Source organism: Ambystoma mexicanum, chromosome 1p (genome assembly GCF_040938575.1).
Source record: "Ambystoma mexicanum isolate Mex_15411 chromosome 1p, UKY_AmexF1_1, whole genome shotgun sequence".
Taxonomy (NCBI): domain Eukaryota; kingdom Metazoa; phylum Chordata; class Amphibia; order Caudata; family Ambystomatidae; genus Ambystoma; species Ambystoma mexicanum.
Window position 1 is genome coordinate 2046825 of NC_090921.1, and position 19201 is coordinate 2066025.

At 47.6% G+C, this 19201-nt stretch overlaps 1 long non-coding RNA gene and 1 other non-coding gene across 2 annotated transcripts in view; one reads left to right on the forward strand and one right to left on the reverse strand.

The window, feature by feature from the left end:
* The window catches only part of LOC138563705 (uncharacterized), a 276749-nt gene that overhangs the window by 175540 nt on the left and 82008 nt on the right, over window positions 1–19201 (reverse strand). The gene's annotated exons all lie outside the window — the stretch shown is intronic.
* Window positions 15992–16065, forward strand: TRNAT-GGU (transfer RNA threonine (anticodon GGU)). Its single transcript has one exon. It is a non-coding gene; the product is annotated as a tRNA-Thr (tRNA).

Here is a 19201-nt window from a genome sequence, read left to right on the forward strand (position 1 = left end):
GGCATGCGAGCCAGCAAACCGAATGGTGGGGATCGAGAAGATTTGGATTGTATACATACTGTGCATGCTGCTATATAATCCCTTACGTCAGAGCATAAAGTGGGCCACCAGAAATGTCGCATGATCAATTCGAGGGTAGTTTGAAAGCCGCGATGCCCAGCTGCCCGGGAGTCATGGCACATTTGCAGGACTTCCTTTTGCAGGGAAGGTGTAGGGACAAGGACTTGTTCCCCATAGAAGTAATACCCTCGGTCCTTTGTGAGATGGTGTGATGTTTCCAGATTCTCACATAAATGCAAGTGTTGAGTTGTGTCTTGCTGTAGCCTTTGAAGAAATTCGGTAAGCACAGAGATGAATTGAGCCTTTGGGAATAGCTTTTCTGAACGAAGGTTGTGAGTGGGCGTGTCCTTTCTAGAAAGGGCGTCCGCCCGTAGATTTTGACTTCCCGGTAGGAACGTGAATTCAATCCGGAATGGTAGGAAGAAATGGGCCCACCTTGCTTGTCTGCTATTGGTAGTCTGGGCTTGCTGAAGAACTTTGAGGTTATGATGATCAGTGCGTACCTTAACCGGAAAGGAAGAGCCTAGGAGAAGGTGTCTCCATTCTTCAAAGGCCCTTTTTATGGCTAAAAGTTCCTTCTCAAGAACCAAGTAGTTTATTGCCGAAGGACTGAAGGTTTTGGATAAGTATGCTACTGGTCTTTCCTCTCCTTCATCCGAACTTTGTAGTAGAACGGCTCCTAATGCATGATGAGAGGCATCAGTTTCTACTATGAATTGTTGAGACTGGTCTGGAGTCAATGATACGAATGCCGATGTGAATACATTTTTCAGGTTTTCAAAGGGTTCTTGGGCTTGTTTATCCCATGTAAATACAATCCCCTTCTTTAGTAGCCCAGTGATGGTACGGATGATCTCTGAGAAATTGGGAATAAACTTCCGATAGAAGTTCGTGAAACCAATAAAACGTTGTATGTCCTTGATACTGGTCGGGGAGGGCCAATCCAATACAGCAGAAACTTTCTTGGGACCCATGGAGATTCCTTGTGCAGACAGTACAAATCCTAAATAGGTAACGCTATCTTGATGGAAGGCACACTTCTCAGCTTTGCAATATAAGAGGTTGGACTGTAGGCGATCTAGGACTATGTTCACATGTCGAATATGTTCTTCCTTGTTTGATGAAAAGACCAGAAAATCGTCCCGATATATAATGACAAAATGGAGGAGAATGTCAGCAAACAAATGATCCATGAAGCGCTGGAATACAGCGGGAGCGTTAACAAGGCCAAATGGCATAACTCGATACTCATAATGACCAAACGGTGTGTCACGCCTTCTCCCTGCCACACCATTGCTAGACAACCTTCCAGATTCACGTCCACCACCCCTAACCATGCACGCTTCATACGGCGTGTACCCCATAACATTCATCACACTCAGCAACTGAATTACCAAGGACGGCTACGACCTTTCCTACATTGGAATCTGCCATGGCGCGTCTCTCCAGGACGGGCACCCGTCCACGGGCGCCCGGAGACTACAATTCAGTGCACGAAGTGCTTCAGATCAGGTGATAAAATGCCGGCAACAGACGGCCAATCGCTGGCAGACTCCCCGTGCAGCGTCGAGGGTCACATGACGTGGACCCACGTTTCCCTCGTGACTGTATCACATGATTAATTCAACACAGTCAAAAGGACAGGGGAAACGCGGTGCTGCACGGCGTTTTTGGATCTCGTTTAGAATTCAGATTTCTTTGACCACGGGAACGTTTCAAGGATTGCTTTTGGTCTCTTCCTCAGGCTCAGGCGAACTTTAACCTTCAGACTTCACGACCTTTGGCTTTGCACAAACTTTTGAACTTTGGATATTGGACCTTGGTTATTGTTTTCTCGGCTTTCGACCCTGGACTGTTAACGGATTGTTTACGGATTATCCACTGGCTACCTGACCTACAGGTGTATTCCATCAAGAGTGCCCACAAGGACCCTTCTGTTCCCCTAACCCTTTGAGGCATCCCGACCAACACATTTGGGTAAGCCCTTTAGCTTCTTCCACCATATTGCATTGTGATCATTGTGACTGTCTGCCCTAATCATTTATTGCCTTGCAGCGGTCAGGGGGTCCTTCCGGTGTTCCTGGTTCCAGCTTGACGGCACTCCACACCTGTGGCCTCAAGAATTGCATTGGTAGTGATATTATTCTTACCAGTGTGGTACTTGGGGACGGAGGTATCTTCATCTACACGACCATCAAGATCACAACACGGTGTCCGAAAGGCAGTTTTCCACTTGTCTCCCGGGGCTATCCGTTTCAAATGGTACGCACCTCGGAGATCCAGCTTTGTGTAGACATTGATCTTATTGAGGCCACGATAGTCGATGCAGGTGTCACGCTCATCTGATTCCCTCGGAGGCGCAGGTCTGGCTTCGAGTGCTGATGCTTCTTCTATGGTGAAGCGCAGGACTCTGAAGATGGACTCACTGGCTCGCAGCAATATTCCCCTGTGCGTGAAAAGGGAGTATTACCTACTGACGGAATAATGCTCAAGCCTCCCACTCCCTTCCAACCCTCCACGATACCCTTCCTCGATTCCCCGTGAAGTCTCACCTTAGGGTCTGGAAGGATGAGTTCTCCATCCTGCTTCTGAAGCAGGGGCGCGTTGAAACCCAGTTACTTCACTCGATTGAGGTTTAATGGGAGTTCAAATAAGCTTGACTATTCAGGTAAGGCGCTGTAAGAGTTCTGTAGCAGGTTCAAAAGTTCAAGCTTAATAATAATGTTCATTGTCTTATTGCAGCAAGCGCTAAAGCTTATGCCTTTTTCCCCCTGGGAGCCGGGGTTCGGAATGCCAGAAGTATGGCGCCGACCCGAAGTGAAACGTGCAGTTCCAGTAAATGACAAGTAAGTTCTGGATGAGCGTTCGGGTAATGTCTTTGCATTCGCTCATTCAATGTCTTTGTCTTTTTTCCCCATAGGGGCCGGGGTCCGGAATGCCAGGAAGCGGCAGGACCCAAAATTAAATGGGAATGACCCAACAGGTAAGTCTTAGAAGGAAACTGAGCTTTTCCTATTCCCTTCCTTCTCTCACCTTGTGTTCTTGTCTTTTTCACTCTAGGCTCTAGGAAGTGGCTGCGGATCCGGATGATCGCTGCTGAAGATGGAGGTGCCCAGGAAAGGTGAGTGAAATGCAGCGCTGCAGCGATCGAAGCGAAATTCTTTTAAAATGATGTCTTCCCTATCAGGATCGTCGGTGTGAAGTCTCTGTGATGCAGCTTTAGCAGGTAAGGTCTTCTTTCTCTCCAATTCTCTCTTAGCAGGTGACCCAGGATGCTGACAGGCGTGGCTGAAGTCCAGATGCAGGAGCTGACACGGTGAGCGTCCAGCTGCGAGGAGCAGAACAACGCGAAGCGTGAGGTGCTGATCGGGTGTGGTTTAAATAGCTTTGGAAGAAGTTCCAGGTATTTATCCTTCCACCGATCAGGTATGTATCCTTCCCCGAGCACACCCAGGGAAAGTAGTCCCACAGGTAAAGTAGTTCCATTCAGGCCTCAAGAGGGCCTGGATGTAGCAGCATGGTCTGCATCAGGTAAGTGCACATTAAAACACTTGAACACATGTCTAGCTTTATGAGCCTGGCGCCTAAGGCGCCAGGACAGGGGTCCAACATGAGCCTGGCGCCTGAGGCGCCAGGACTGTGTCCAAAGGGCCCCAGCTTGGGCCGGCTGGCACTTCCCTGGGGGAAATGATGCCTGCCTCTGGGGTTGCTGGCTCGGACCTGGCTCCTTGGAGGTAGGCATCATGACAGCAGGGTCTAGGTTCTTCAGATTATTTCTTTGGAATGAAAAATAGTGAGGCTCCTGGCAGGGATTTGGATTCCGTTATGAGTCCATTCTGGATGTTGGCATGTAGGTATTCTTTGAGGGCCTTCTTTTCTCATTGAGATAGTACATACATGCGTCCAAATGGTAGAGGAGTGTCAGGTAATAGGTCTATATGGCAGTCGTCTCTCCGATGAGGGGGTAGTGTTGGATATTCGGGTTTTACAAACACTGTTTGATAGGCTTGATGGCATTCTGGGATAAGTCCGAGCTGACTGACCAGAGGTGCCGTGAGAGGACTAACCATCTCCGAAGGGATCTGAACTCCAATAGTATCTTGAGAAAGGCAATTATTTACATAATGTTCCGAGCCTAAAAATAATGTACCAGCTGTCCAATTAATGTATGGGTTGTGGACCCGCAGCCAAGGAAGGTCTAATATAACTGGGAGGTGGGCGGTCTTGATCAGATCGAACACCATAGACTCTCTGTGGGAAGCGATCATGCAGGTGACTGGTCTGGTCTGTTCTCGTATGGGTCCAGTGTTTAAGGGATTACCATCTACCCCTTGAATAGAAGTGGTCGAAGATTTAGTCTCTCTAGCTATCCCTCTTTCTGCAGCCCACTGATCATCCAAAAAGTTCCCTGCTGCCCCGCAATCAACCAATGCAGGTATGCCCCTTAATGTCCTGTCTGGTAACAATATGGTCAGGGAGAGAACTACCATAGTCTGGTTATCGGAAGGTGGCTCTAAAGATAATCCAAATTTTTGTGGGGAATCCTGTGTCTGTAATCCTGCCATCTTCACCTCTACGGCAGGACCTTGGCGTTTCCTGGCACCGGGGTCGGTGCCCGACGAGGTGGGACTAAGGGGCAATCGCGTAGAATGTATGAAGAGGACCCACAATACATACATAGGCCAAGGGTCTTTCGTCTTTCTCTCTCAATACTAGAAAGAGGGCCTCGAACCGATTCGATTTGCATCGGTTCGTCCCCTGATGAGGGCTTGTTAGCGGGAGGATGATATTCTTGCATTGACCGGACACTCTTTCCCTTCCTTTTCTGATGGGAACGTTCGTGCAGATGATAGTCTATCTGCATTGTGAGAGTAATCATCTCTGCCAGATTGGCCGGGCGAGGAACTTTAGCAACCTCTTCTTTAAGATCCTCAGACAGTCCTCGACGGAAGTGTGTGAGAAGACCATCATCAGGCCATCCCGTTTCAGCGGATAATTGTTTAAATTGAGTGATGTAGGACATGAGGTCTTTAGATCCCTGTCTCAAATCAAGTAGTCTTTCCTGAGTGGTAACCACAACTTCTTGTCGGCTCAACATTGACTTTAGACTATTAGTAAAGGCTGGATAAGAATCAAGAATGGCATTACCAGAGGTGACCAACCGGGTTGCCCAGGCTAATGCAGGTCCGGTCAAATGAGATATTAAGAACCCCACCTTGTCTTTATCAGTGGGAAAAAAACGAGACTTGAAGGTAAACTGGATGGTACAGCTATCCAGGAATTCCTTCAACTTGTGAGGATCCCCATCAAATGTGCCCATTTGTAAAGTTGCTGGAGGAGTCTCAGAGAAAGCTCTAGTGACCTGTTGCTTAAGTTGGGCGTTGTCTTGTTTAAGAGACTGTACCTCGAGAGACATGGCTTGCATCGCAGACATGAGCTGCTGCATTTGTTGCTCCATGGGAAAAGCTGAAAGCTCAAGTGTAGTTCCTAATTAGGGTGTCGCTATCTGTTAGCTTCTGTAAACTCTGGTAACTATCTAATTACCTTTATAACAACATTCAATCTCAAAAGTATCACTAACCTGATCTGACAGCGACTTCCCATGAAGGATGCAAATGCTGAAATGAAAGTCCCCCCAGAAAGCTCTACTCTCCCCTTACCGGAAATGACAATATGCCAGTGTGGGACGGAGCAAAACCCCCAGGGAAACCCTCTGGGGAAGAAAACCATGGACGATGTCGCTCACAAATAGTCTGGAAGACGTCTTGAGTTAAGTAGAGGTCTTCGGTGTAACAGACAGCTCGTATTGGAGATGGAGTCTCTATAGGTGGAGACAAGACAGGCAAGAATTCAATAGTGAAGAAAAGGCTGGAAAAATTCAGGAGGAGTAGTAGGCTGGCACTTACGGGAGGAAGTTGCCGAATATACTGAGGACTATAAGGTGATCAGGAACACCGGTTTCCAATATTGAGGTCCAGAAGAACTAATGTCAGCCCACCCTTAGAGAAAAAGAGATTATCTTTATGCCAAAGCAAATAGGGAAAGGTAATGCGGAGAATGGGTGTTTGGAAGGATGCTAACTTACTTTGGATGGGAATGTCGAGAGTACGGGGAGTCTGAATGGATGTTGAGAGCGGATGACTTGCCGGGGAAAAACGAGGCTCAGTAGGAAACCGAGACGTACATACAAACATCCGTTACCAAGCTTTATGCCTTTCTGATGCTCTGTGCAAATTACAAACCGTGATCACAGCCCAATTATATCTCTGAGCATTTAATTCGACAACCCCATTATCTAAGTACCTCCAGACAAGTGGAATGGATATCCTCCAGGAACAAAGAATGGTCTCAGACACTACAAAAACGCTTGCTGCACAGTCAAGAAATTTTGATTCTGTGTACTGTGCAGCAGAAAAATTTGCAGAATGGGCCAATGTGGGATTGGAAGAGAGAGGCTATGATAAAGGAGTGGAAACTGCACTTCCAGAGGGGAGAGTGTCCCACAAAAAGAGGATGCCTGGAATGAGTGCAAGGGATTAGCCAATCACCTTGGCTAAAGAACGGTTTAGAGTTACTGTACATAAAACCATTATGGGCAACATTCTTCAAAGCCTAACTAATTGTTTTAAACCCTACTCATCTCTTGTCGCAGATATAGCATGCCTGGATCCCAAAAATGTCAATGAAAGTCTACCCGACAATGCTCTTACAAATATGTGCTCCTTGCTTGAAAGACTGGATGACTCCATAACGCTACAGGGGTTAAGGGAAGAACTCTCAGACTTTGCAAGCAAGTGGACTAAAATGAAGAGAACACTACCAGAAGAGTATGCCTTTGACGCCCTACATGGTGAAGATCCAGCACTACAAGAAGAATATGGAGAGCTACCTAAACATTTAGTACAGAAATGCAATACATGCCGTAACTGTGCAGTATGTTGCTACGCAATTCTAAAAAAGTATGAACTTTTTAGTAGTTCTTACCGGCAATTGTATTTGACATACAAGTTCATCTTGACCTTATCTTGCACACAGGTAGCATGTGAAAGACGTTTTTTGAAATTGAAGAATATTAAAACCCACCTAAGAAACCACCTCAGCCAGGACAACCTCGAATCCTTTATGCTCATGTCTGTGGAGCGGAATTTGCTTGTTCAATTGCAAAATTCAGACATAATCGACCTGATTGCACAAAAAAGTGCATTGTTGAAGGGACTCTTGATTGAGTGATTTTTCAGGATTTCCACCAAGACTTTAGAGCCAGCTTGTCAATGCATGCAACAATGTTCTTGAAGGCAAACAGCCTAATATTGTCTTTTAAAGTAAAACAAAACATTTAAGTGTGGATAAGTCACCAACTAACATCTTAGAAACGTACTGTATGGCACCTTCAGGATTCACATTTGACCATCATCACTTCAATCACTAGGACCTTGACATGGTTCAGTTGAAATGTTCAATACATCATGTACTCTGAAACCATGATGATGTGTCCAATCAAAGACCAAAGTGGGAAGGGTGACAGAGTACTTAGAATCATAAAGTTTCTGTGAAGACGGTACCGTTCATCAAAACAGTGTTAACATCAGTGAGGACAATATATGAACCATTCAGCTTCACATCTTAGTGTATCATCAGATTTGGAGTCCAGGCCAGCTACATGACTTTCAATAGAAAAAGACTTTCCACAGATGATAGGGCTGGGGCCAAGATGAGGCGCCACCCAACAAGCAAGAAAAGCAAGCAAGCAATAAACAGTCAGGCCAAAGACACAGCAACAACTAAAATGCACCCCAAATGGACAATCCAGACTTTTAAAAGACTTCTCTCTGCCCTTTTTGTATGGCAACCACCTAGCAAACTGTTTCCCAGCAGCACGAGCACCTGGCCCCAGAACTACAGGAAGGCCACGTTGAGAGTGGCACGTCATCGTTCATGCCCAGGAGCAAAGGCACAGGGCTTGTGCTCAAGTCCTCTTGCTGAGAAGACATGTCTCAGAGCAACTCCGGCTTGATATCATTGCGAGGGACCACGGCCCACCGGACCGACATCCCGGCCCCTCGCCTGACACAGATAAGTGCTGCAACGCTCTGCATAACCACAGGGAGCAGTGGGGTCGTGCAGGGGGGCCCAGCCAGTCCCACCAGACATAGACAACTGGCGCCTGCTTCCTGCAAAGGTAACTGTACCAGTAAGACACTGCATGCCACGTAACAGAGCACAACACTAATCAGCGCTTCCCAGCCATGCGCAGCAGCATAAATCATTGGATAGCGGCCGGCTTGCTACTTCCTAAGGCGTTACTATTACTGCTTACTCCTGCATTCACTAACACTTTACCACCACTTACCAGAGCCACATACGGCCCTACTGTGCATGTTTAGTAGCCACGTGCGTACGGCGTCTCTCTAAATCTCCTGCATGTGTACAAGCATGTGAACAGCAACATGTGGCAGTGTTTGATATGTGCACTAATTGTAGCACTTTATTGCAGCATTTGAACAGCTACTACGACACATCCTGGCACAACAAAATCGCAAGAGACAACAAGGGACGACTGGTGACAACTAACCTAAGCTAAGTGCTGCACTACCTCATGTGTGTTTATTATGTTGTTGTGCCTTTGTATACTGCTATAGTGATATTGTATATGTGTGTAGAGTCAGAAGCAGAGACGTGTGTTTCCATGAGTGTAACAGCTAGCTGGAAACATGTGCAGTGATAAAAACCTTACCCTAACATCCATCCCAACCTATCCATAAACCCTCCCTAAACCTCATTCCGGATTCCCTACCCCCCTCCTATCCAACCATTGTCACCCTACCCTAACCCTCCTTCCCTGCTGGGGTTGCGGAGCCCTGTATAAGCATTGACTTGCAGCAGGTCCCAAAACCGCAGTGGGGGTGGTTGGTTCATGCCACTCCTGCGCCTCGGAGCTGTGGATGGACCCTGTCACAGAACTGTATGCAAAGTAATGTTATTTTATGAGTTGTGTTGTAATGTAACAGACACATGAACCCTCCATACGTAGCATATTCTGACCTCTCCCTAAACCTCATTCCGGTTTCCCTACCCTCTCCCCTCCTAGCCAACCATCATCACCCTAACCCTCCTTCCCTGCTGGGGTTGCAGAGCCCTGTATAAGCATTGACTTGCAGCAGGCCCCAAAACCGCAGTGGGGGTTGTTGGTTCATGCCACTCCTGCGCCTCGGAGCTGTGGACGGACCCTGTCACAGAACTGAATGCAAAGTAATGTTATTTTATGAGTTGTGTTGTAATGTAACGGACACATGAACCCTCAATAGGTAGCATTTTCTGTAAAAGTCATGAATTGACGCGATTCACGGATGATGGTTTGAGGGCCACTTTTTTGAGGTGAGGGGTGGGCCACTTTTTTGTGGCAAGGGGTGGGCCACTTTTTTGAGGCGAGGGGTGGGCCACTTTTTTGAGGCGAGGGGTGGGCCACTTTTTTTGTTGTTGTCCGGGCCTATTTCATGTCCCAGTCTGACCCTGCACAGAACACATACATTACCAGACTAAGAGATCTTCCAGGATGCAGGAGGGAGGAGACAGCACTGGCGCATTCAAGAGGGCGACTGTCAAGAGCACATGACAACAGTAAGCGAATACCCACACTAGAACCAGTGGACATTTGCACAGACATTGAGGACGAGAGGGGGCCTATTCAGATCAGACAGTATAGAAGGATACCTGAAGAGAGAGCAGCATACTCACAGATGCCCCTATTAGAGAGGGGAGGGACGAGGCCTCAGTATGTGCCATGCAAACACACAGACAAAGAAAATGTTGAGTGCAGATTACCCTCACTGGCTGAAGGAGCTGGGAAATGGATTTATGAAATGGAGAAATTGGCGGCGGGCACAGGTTAGCAGTGGGCAATGTCAAAGGGTTATTGGTTTCAATATTGGGTGACACAGCTGATGACATATGGAAGAGAGCAGGGTTCCCAGGGGTGACAATACAAAGCACAGCACACGACGGATCGCCTTCGCAAATTGCAGAGCAGCAGTATGGCAAGCATTACGGACACAATACCCAGACACATCAGACATTGGGGCTATTACTTCACGCAAAATGTGTGACGACAAAGATACTGTTCAGTATATTCAGGAGATTCAAGAACTTTGGCACCTTGAAACTCGAGAGCCGTGGGACAAAACGATAGTGATCTTTTATCACATCTAAGTGCACGGACTACCAGACCGGGTACAGAAGAGTTTAAACAAATTGGTGGGAATGGGGGCAAAGAGATGGCTGGAGATACAGCTCACAATAGTACACCATTGTAGGTTATGGCAGGAGAAGGTTAAGCAGAAAAGCAGAATAGAGAAAGGAAGACTAGGCTAAGTTAGTTCAGAAGAAATTGTCAAAATATGCCATGGAAGGGTCGGTTATAACTAGCCCACCCCACAGACACAAGCACCACAGCAACAGTATCAACAACGACAACAGTATGCAGTACCCATGGGAGGAGGATGCATGGTGCGGGCGGGTTCCACCCGGGGTTCAGAGGGAGGGGAGCTTTCCAGCGGGGTGTGGCTTTGGGCCACAAATGCACCGCCACCAAGGAAGGTTCCAAGGATATGGACCGCAGATGCAGCAAGGACCAGGAGACTTCCAGGGGGGTTTCCCAGGCCAAGGAAGGGAGCCACCCCAGTGCTGGACCTACGGGCAGTTAGGACACATTTCAAGAGCATGCAGATTTAGAGGGACACAACAGAATTGGGGAGAACAGGGACAGCAGAACTATCCAGGGGTACAGGACAATTATTATTACGTTGAAAGTGCACAACAGCAAATGCAGTTACAGAACACCCAAGAACAAATACTGCAAGCACAAACGCAAGTACCAACATCATCAAAGGGGCGGGCAAAAGCACCACAAATAGCAGCACCTTTAGCCCAGTACTTACAGGCAGCACAACTCTGAGGAGGCACACAACAACTAGCACAAAAACAGGACTGTGAAATCACGAAACCCATGGACGTAGTGATAAAGGTACCATTCAGACGTATGGGAGGGGTGACCATGGTGGGGAACAACACTTACACAGTGAACGGGTACTCCCTGTATCCTCAATAGGTTTGCCACGGACAAACTTGTTGTGTCCCATCCTGTCAGTTACACCCAATCCTGCGAAGGAACTGTGCATACGGGCGGCGATAGGTGACAAAATATTTTCCTCTCGTGTTGACACTGGGGCTACTAGGTCATGCATCCGGGAAGGGACATTTAAGTTGTCTGGCAATGCCATGAACACACAAGGATTTTCTGGGGTTCCTTTATTGATAACATCTCACTATCTATAGGAGATCACAACTTATCTTGACCTTTTCTGTACTCTTGACAGGCACCTGCAAACCTACTGGGACATGACATCATCGCCTTTCTTCTTCTCAGACTGCAGAATCTGTACACCACTGTACATTTAACTGTAACTGTATATTTTCTGTATATTACCTTGTATGATATGCTTTTATCTACTGTATTTCATGTAACCTAAGCGATGCGCCCGGATGCCACAGGGCCAGGTGCGCTATATAAATGAATAAAATACAAAAAATACAAATCATGAGCAGGCTAAACATCACCATTTTATTCACAGACAAGGGCATAGTGTGCTCCACACCAGGCATACACATGTTTAAAGTAAGACAGATTGTCCAAGCATATTGTGGGAGCACAGTACAGGGGGGAGTGCCATTGGACCCAGAGATGTTCCAGTATGGGACAGAAGTCACCATTGCATGAATGCCAGACATCGCAGGAAAGGTATGGAGGGTGCCAAGCAATGCCTATTCAGACCAGAGACACCACTGGATGAGCAAGAAGGATAGTGCCCATAGACATTGAGGTGGTTTTGGCTAGAGAGAACTGGATTGCAGTGCACACCACAAATGACAAGGGGAAGGTATGGAGAGCAATAAATGCAGTGGCAGAAAGAAGGGTGCAGATTAACAACAGTGACAGATGAGGAACGCTTAGGGGAATATTGATTGGAGATGGAGATGGTGTTTGAAATCAGTGTAAGGTTCTGGTTACAGATCCATTACAGACAAGTACCACAGAGAATGGCAATGGCGCTGGAGGCGCCACCCACATTCTGGGAAGAGGACATTGCCAATGTACCCGACAGCTTATGGACCATGAGTCCCTATGATGTGGGGTGCATAAAGAGCATAGGTGGAGTAAAGATAAAATTAAAACCAGGAGCAATTTTGCCTAGAGTAAAACAATATCCCCTAACCAAGGAAGCACATCTATGAGAGAAACAAAGCCCTCATTGAAAGAGGCATGTTGGTGCCATCAGAGTCTCCATGCAACACAGCAGTGTACCCTGTGCAGAAAGCGAATGGGGGTCCTGGTCTTTCATTCAGGATTTACGCCCTCTTAACCCCATTGTAGAGGCAGAGTATCCAGTAGAAGCAATGCCGGCAACAAATCTGTGCAGCACACCAGCAGAAGTCACCTGCTTTAGAGTAATTGATCTAAAAAACACATTCTTCCCAGTGCCACTAGACCCAGACTCACAAGACTTGACTAGCTTTATGTATCGCAACCAGAAGTGGAAGCACACTAGGCTGCCACAGGAATACTGTGAGTCACCATCTATCTTTAACAGAGTGATCCAGGTGGATTTGGGCAACATAGAGACAGAGAGCACAATTTTACAATACGTAGATGATATCCTGATTTGCAGTGAGACAGAAGAGGAATGCAAGACAGACTCAGTACACATGCTGACAGTGGTAGCTGACAAGGCATACAAGGTGGTCAAAGCCAAACTCCAGTATTGGCAAAAGGAGGTACTGTACATTGGGCAACTGATATCCAAAGACGGCAGGCATATTGTCTAAAAGAGAGCCCAGACAATACATAACACACCACAACCTAAGACAGTGAGGCAAATGCAGCAATTCCTGGGGTTGTGTAACTATTGTAGAGCATGGGTTTTCGACTACAGCACATAGACCAGACCACTCCTGACTGCACTGAAAGAGGCCAAGAAGGGAGCAAAGACACTGGCCTGGACAACAGAGATGACTGAAGTATTTGAGGAACCGAAAGAAGCAATATGCACAGCTCCAGTGTTAGGGACCTCAGACTAAAAAAGGGAGTTTTTCTTGTTTTCACACTGGCGGTGTAGTGATGAAGGCAGTACTGACACAAAAAACAAGCATGGGCCATAAGCCAATTGCTTACTACGGTGGACAACTTGACCCAGTGATGAGAGGACATTATTTGTGCAAACAATCATTAGCTGCTGCAGCACTCACAGTGGAGCGGGCCTCAACAGGGACAATGGAATGCACCACCACCCTTTATGTGGAGCATGCCCCGTTCGCCATACTGCACATGCCAAAGAGCACACTGACCACATAGAGAGCATCAGGGTATGGGATTATACTATCCAAGGCAGAATTGAGGATAGTGAGATGCAAGAATGTAAACCCAGCACTATTCATGGCAGATGTCTACCAACCAGGGGATTGGGCTCCTGATTGCACAAAGAACATAGAGCAATTCAGTGAAACATGCAAAGTGGTGGAAGATGCACTTCAGGGGGGAGACGTGCTGTACATTGATGGGTCTTCAACCATTGATCAGACTGATGGGGCTACGAGGACTGGCGCTGCTGTAGTAAAACTGAAGGAAGAGTGGATGAGTGAGGTAGTTGTGAGTGCACAGTCACCACTCCCTATTCAGCATAAGCAGCAGAACTAGTGTCTGTCATATTGACCCTAGAACACAGTTTAGGCAAACATGTGACAATATATTCTGACAGTGCCTTAGTCACATCAACAGTACATTCAGGATTGGCACGATAGCTCAGGAGAGGGTACAGGAGAGCTGATGGGACCCCAGTACAGAATGCACTGCTGCTAGGCGAATTGATTGAGGTGATCACATACCCGCAGGAGCTAGAGTTGGTGGAAACGAAGCAGCTGATTATGAGGCAAAAAGTGCAGCATACTTTGGAGAATTGTGGGAACTAAAGGAGAGGCCCAAGATCCCGGGAGGCACGAACAACATGGTGGTGAGAGAGGAGTACAATCATTTACTAGAAACTCAAATTATGGATTTGCAGGGAACTACACCAATAGAGAAAGGGATCTCTGGGTGAAAGAGGGTACTCTATGTCTCCAACAGAATACCTATGGTGACAGAACAACACAGGGAAAGTGGTCATGCCACTTGCACTGTTACAAACAGCATTGGCACAGTTACACTATCCAACACACACTGGGAAAGAGGCCATTGCTACACGTATGGGAGAAGCGTGGTTCTACCCAAATTTGAATGAGCATGTTTCAAATTTCATAAGTAACTGCCTGACGTGCCAGCAATTCACAGCTGGACACACCCTAAGAGTTGTGAGAGGAGCCATACCAAAACCAGAAGGCCCATTTCTGCACCTCCATGTTGATTACGTGGACATGGTCCAAGCATGCCAAGGATGCCGCTATCTGATAGTAGCTGTCTGCCGATTCCCAAGGTGGATAGAGTCTGGGCCCTGTTCACATGCTGACACCCTCCGGGCAGCCAAAGATCTGGTCCAGGAAGTAAAAAAGGGGCACCCATTGCATCCACGGAATTGCCGGGGTCCTACGTGATGGGAGAAACGCAGGGGACGGTGTGGCGCCTTGCATGGTGGGCCCGTGGGTCTTTAGGTATCCTCGTCACCAATTATGTAGTGGCCTCTAAGGACGACAGGACGCTTAGGTGGGTTCTGTCTTTATTGACAAGACAAACTGGTGGGCATAACTTGTCCTTAGGCAGGGTAGGGGGGTCTACTCACAGTTCTTGTCTGGGCCTCCCAGTTACTTCACTGGAGGCAGGGTATGCTCATGGATGGCACGCTGTAGGCTTTCAGGGCCCCCATGTGGCCTCCTGTGGCATTGGACTTATGCCCTGGAAGCTGGGCTCAGAGCCTTCTGTGAGCACCAACTATAATGGCTCCTCAACAGGAGCAGCGCTGTCACCTGACCACTTGGTCTGGCGCTCTGCCAATTGTGACGGCAACGTTCTCCCGTGGAGCGCGGGCTCGCGAGATTTTGTTGCCTCGAGATCTCGCGAGATCACGCTCCCGTGATCACGTGATGTCCCCACAAAATGATTCTTATATATAGCAACTCAGAAAATACACCATAGTCTTTACAAGACTGCAGGGCCTAACTTCTGTAGTTGGTAAATTAAGTCAAATTAAACTGTCTACTAAAATACCCATAACTAAATTAAAAGTGGGAGAATTCTGACATTGTTACCGCTGTACATGAACTGCTAAAAGGGTTTGTGGGACAACGGGAAGAGCTGCAGTGAGTCATCGCATGCACTACTATTTAAGTACCACGCGCTAACCGATTGCGCCACTGGAGCTTCATTGTGGTATTTCTAGCTCCTCATATTTCTGTGATAGGACACTCCCACTTGTTGATCTAATGTTCTTCTAGTAAGTCTGAGTCTTTATGACGGTCAATCATAAATAGTTTGCATAATTCAAGGATTTGGCATTTAATTTTCACTTCAAAGAAAGGGGCGTGGTCAGCGAATCCTAGGGAAATGGAGTGACTTCAATTGTAATTGACATACTATATTTACATGTTCTTGATGTATACCATCCATAAATTGTAAACGACCTCTACATGTAAGAGCTGATCAGCATTCCGTCCCACCATCACAAAGACAACAACAGGCTCTGTGGCATAAATAGTTTGCATAATTCAAGGATTCCACATGTAATGTTCACTTCAAAGAAAGGGGCGTGGACTATCCCAGAAATGGAGTGACTTCCATTGTAATTGCTTTAATACTTATATTTTCTTGATGTTTGCCATCCATACATTGTAAACAGGCCTGTACATATGAGAGGTGATCAGTAGTGCGTTTCACAAGAGCGTAAGATGTACAGTCTCTGTGGCGCAATCGGTTTGCGCGTTTGGCTGGTAACTGAAAGGTTGGTGGTTCAAACCCACTCAGGGACAGATTGTAATATTTACACCTAACGGAAACGACGTATTTTAATTTTAAATATCCAGAATAACCTCTTTTTCCGACACCTCCCTCCTTTCCACAAATTTTAGATTCGGAATGGCCATCAGAATGTGCAGTGCTTAGCAAAGCATGATCTGGAACAATGACCAACAATTTACATTTCCCTAGTCGTTCAATGTTTTTAGATGTAAACATATTTCCATTCACACAATTTTGGGAGTAAACGACTTCCATGATGACAAAAAAAACAATGGAAAGCCACTGTCAGGTAAAAAATGTAGAATTCTCCTGCATAAAACAACACAGAATGGCATTGGGAAAACATTTCATTCCGGTCAGAAGGATTAGTGGAATGGTCTATGAATGCTTTCAAGGAAAATCAAAAATACCATTAGCATATTTAAGAATACACATGAGGTTACAAAAGTGGGCATATTATTTTAAGAAAAAACTCTCCCAGCTGATCTGGATTTCTTCAATACAAACCACCAAGAAATATGTACAAAAATACAAGTGGCGTGCGCGGCTGGTGCACAGGGTGCGCGTGCGATTGTCTGCGCCAGCCGCGTGCGCTAAAATCCATTGACCTACGCCCCCAAGACGCCCCTAGCGCAGGGAAAAGCCATCAGAATCCCCAATCCAGCGCAAAGGGCTGCGCTAACCCTGTACAAGTATACATGGCCGCCACACAGCACACGGCAAGCGGGGGAACGCGTATTACTGGGGTGCGCGGGAAGTTTCAAACGCGATTGGCCCTGTGCAGCGGGGTAAGTGTATTACTGCGGTTTGGGGTAAGTTTCACACGCGATTGGTCCTGTGCGAGTGGGGTACGTGTATTACTGGGGTTCGCGGGAAGTTTCACACGTGAAAAGGCCCTGTGCGAGTGGGGTACGTGTATTACTGGGGTTCGCGTGAAGTCTCACACGCGATTTGAGCATGGTATGTGTATTTCGGGGGTGCGCGGGAAGTTTCACACGTAAATGGCCCTGTGCGAGTGGGGTACAGTGGGGTACGTGTATAACTGGGGTTCGCGTGAAGTCTCACACGCGATTTGAGCACGGTACGTGTATTTCTGGGGTGCGCGGGGAGTCCTACACGTGAATTGGCAGTGTGAGTCCTCCCCAGCCCCTGCAGGCAGCCCACACCACAGGGGACTACCCTGCACCCCTGGTCATGTCCCGCAGGCAGCCCATCCACCATGGGCATGCCCCCCAGCCAAGCCACAGCTTGAACTACTGATCACCAACTCATGTCCCCCTGCACCCCCACCCCCCAGCAGTGCAGGGCACCTGCCAGCAGGCCCCCACTCATGTCCCCATTCCCCCACGACATGGCGATCCTCAATCATGGCCCTTATGGCCAGCCTCCCCAGCCCAAAGACCCAACCAAGTATTGCATCCACCCACATAGAAAAGCCAATTACATGATACAACCCCAAAGGCAAGTATGTAAATGAACACATGTCCGTCACACACACACAATGGGTGCAAGTGGATGTGAAAACCCATATCATGACATACATGAAACCAATGAGATAATACCACACATCGAAGTATGAAGAAAGAAATGTATTAAACACAACATGAATGTAATTAAAACAAAACACACAACAATAGGAATAATTAAAGAAATGCTGCATGTCCCTAAAAGAATAAAAAACAAGAAATCATAATCCAAAGAAATCCAAAAGAACTGGTGTCCAAAGTCACAGTCCAACAAAGCAAATCCAAGGGAAAAAAGAAAGTGAAATCCATTGCTCCCTGGTGAAAATAAAAACAATGAGAATAATCCAATGGTGAACTATGTACAAATGAACAATCCAGGGTCCATGAGCCCAACTGATGAAATGAAACCTACCAAAAATACTACCTAATAAAAAACTATATACAAAAACGCGGTGCATTGTCCAAGCGCAACCAAAATTAAAAAAAAAAGGAAAGGAAACCTAACACTATCTAACTATATACAATGGCGGTGGGCAAGTCCTGCGGCTCACTCTGTGGTGTCCCCGGCCAGAGCATCATCGAACTCCATGTCGATGTCCCGGAGGCAGGCCTCTGCCCTGGCCCCGAGGTGTCGCAGGGAGGCACTCATGGCCTGTTCCAACTCCCTGCGAGTCGCCTCGAGGCACTCTGCCGCTTCAACGCCCGACGCATGGAGAACTCCGCCCTGACCATGGTGAGACGCGCCTCTTCCACCCAACCGCAGCGACACTGAAGACACATCCATTCCAGGGTCCTCCTGCCCTCTGGCCGATGCCTGCCCCCCTGATGTCGATGGCCCCGAGCCATCACTGCTCCCACCTAGAGCCTGCTCCTGCTGCTGCTGCTGTCCATGTGCCCCGTCCGATGATGCCTGCACATCCTCCATCAGCTGGTCTCCAGTTGTGGTGTCCACCCTTGCTGGACCGCCGACTCCTGACTCTGGCAGGGATGCGATCTCCACCAAGCTGGCTGTGTTGGTCAGGCCAGGTCCACAGGGGGCCCTGGTGGAATCAAGGCCGGAAGACGGCAGGGAGAACGACTGGCGCATAGTCTCCACAGAGGAGGAGAGGTCCGCCAGAGTGCGCGTCACATGTAGGAACCCACCAACCAGGGCCCCTCCCAACAGTGCCACGTTGTGACGCTGCTCTTTCGTGATGGCGTGCGTTCTCTGCCCAGTGTTAGGGAGAATTCTCTGTTTAGGCTGAATTCCCTAACCTAGTGAGTCCCCCAGCAGCTTTGCTGGATTTCTGGAGTTTGTTTTTTTCCATCCTGCCAAGAGTGGGACTCTTTTCTCCCACTCTTGGACATTTATGTGTGTAATTCCTTTGAATGTCAATGTGTTCTATGGGCTATGGGGTCTTTTACTCCATAGGGTCCCATATGTTTTTCTATGTGTGTTACACCGCACCCTACATGCCGTAGCACTGGGGCGTCCTAGCGGACCCCCACCATAGACTCCATACCCGGGGACTGACTACTGTCTCCCCGGGCATGTAAAGTCACCATTGGCTTTACTAGACCTAAATTTACTAACAGAACCAGTACAAACCATCTTATTGTGGACGTACTAGTAGGGGTAATTCGATTACTCCTGGACCTGTTATTCGAGGGGGCACTGTCCCGTCCCCCCTCGTCGAGTTTT